Source organism: Hipposideros armiger, unplaced genomic scaffold (genome assembly GCF_001890085.2).
Source record: "Hipposideros armiger isolate ML-2016 unplaced genomic scaffold, ASM189008v1 scaffold_64, whole genome shotgun sequence".
Taxonomy (NCBI): domain Eukaryota; kingdom Metazoa; phylum Chordata; class Mammalia; order Chiroptera; family Hipposideridae; genus Hipposideros; species Hipposideros armiger.
In genome coordinates, this window is record NW_017731414.1 from 81,469 (window position 1) to 82,796 (window position 1,328).

The window sequence follows — 1,328 nt, forward strand, 5'->3', positions numbered from 1 at the left end:
GAGCAGCCAGCAGCCAGCAGCCAGCGTGAGCGGCCAGCAGCTGCAGTGAGCGGCCGTCCAGAAGCCGGCGACTGATCTGCCTTGCCCGGGAAGAGAACAATGATGGTGCCAACTTGGGCCAGTGAAGCAACGTCTTCCACAACTAGACTGAAGAACAAAACAACAGCAACTTGTCTGTTTCCCTTCCCCCAATTCCCCAGCACTGTTCCCATCCCCCGAATTCCCCAATAAAAATCTTTAAAAAAAAAATAAAAAAAAAATAAAAGGGTAAAAACTCCAATTCTTCTTCCAATTCCACTGTGATGTGTGAATTTTCTGGAAGGTTTTCAGTGTATATACAAACGTGTACACAAAGACCCACCCACATTCCTAAGTTTTATATATAGTTGGGACCATTACTCCCAGATCACTTCTTTTATTGCGATATTGACATAAAACTCTATTAGTTTCAGGTGTACCACATAATGATTTGGTATTTGTATATATTGTGAAATGATCACCGCCGTAAGTCTAGTTAACTTCCGACACCACACATAGTTACAAAATTTTTTTCTTGTGATGAGAACTTTTAAGATTTACTATCTGAGAAACTTTCAAATATACAATACAGTATTATTCTCTATAGTTACTATGCTGTACATTACATCCCCAGGATTTATTTTACAACTGGAAGTTGGTACCCTTTGATTCCCTTTGCCATTTCTATTTACCCTTCACCACTGGCGACCACCAGTCAGTTCTCTGTATCTCAGAGTTCATTTTTTATTTGTTTAGTTTCCATATATAAGTGTGATCATACAATATTTGTCTTTCTCTGTCTGACTTATTTCACTTAGCACTGTGCCCTTAAGTTCCATCATCCATCCATCCATCCATCCATCCATCCATACATTCATTCATTCATCCATCCATCCATGTTGTCACAAAGGGCAAGATTTCCTTCACGTATCACTTTGGAATATACTTTCCCCACTCTTTCTGCCTGCGCCTGATAGCATGCTTGCAGCAGGTTTTAGCAGGCCCATTTTGCAGGTGTGAAAACTGAGGCTCAGAGTGGTGACAGGTTGTGCCTAAGGCTGACCACTCACATAGGGACTGCCACCGCTGGTCTGACACACACTTGCCCACTGTCAGGTTCTGGGTGGAGGTAAAAGGGCCTCTGGACAAAGACCAGCCTTCACTTTCCCTCTATACTGGTTAGAGGACATTTCATAAGCCAGGCTTGTGGGATTTGAAAGCTGAGAACTTTCACCATTGGGGATGCTCAAGCCTCCTCAGGCTCAGAGCAAAGTCTCCACCTGAGGCACCCTTTCCCCTTTTATCACCTG